Genomic DNA, 560 nt, shown 5'->3' with positions numbered 1-560 from the left:
CTGAAAAATGTCTCAAGGGTTTGTTTTACTTTGAATCATTGCACTAATTGAGGACCAAAACACTCATATTTAGTTGCATATTTCTGAGAACTGCTTCACATCTGTGCTTCATGGAGTCCACCAACTTCTGGCACCTGTGAACAGGTATTCCAGCTCAGGACGATTAAACTACAATCCACATTTCCTCTGCATTACTGGGTTTTGCCTCAGAAACAGCATTTTTTGATGCCACCCCACAAGTGTTCTATGGGGTTGAGGTCCTGGGGTTGGGCTGGCCCCTCCATAACACCAATCTGGATCCAAGACTTTGCTCGCCTACTGGTGTGTTTTGGGTCATTGTCTTGTTGAAAGACTCATTTCAAAAGGCATTGTCTCTTCAGCATAAGGCAACATGACCTCTTCAAGTATTGTGATGTACTGAAACTGAACCATGATCCCTGGTATGTGAGAAATGGGACCAACACCACAGTATGAGAAACATCCCCATCACATGATATTTACACCGGCATGCTTTACGGTCTTCCCACGTCGTTCAGGCTTTGGATGCCATTTCAAGGCAT

This window comes from Etheostoma spectabile, chromosome 5, assembly GCF_008692095.1.
Source record: "Etheostoma spectabile isolate EspeVRDwgs_2016 chromosome 5, UIUC_Espe_1.0, whole genome shotgun sequence".
Taxonomy (NCBI): domain Eukaryota; kingdom Metazoa; phylum Chordata; class Actinopteri; order Perciformes; family Percidae; genus Etheostoma; species Etheostoma spectabile.
Note: the sequence above shows the minus strand (reverse complement) of the source record.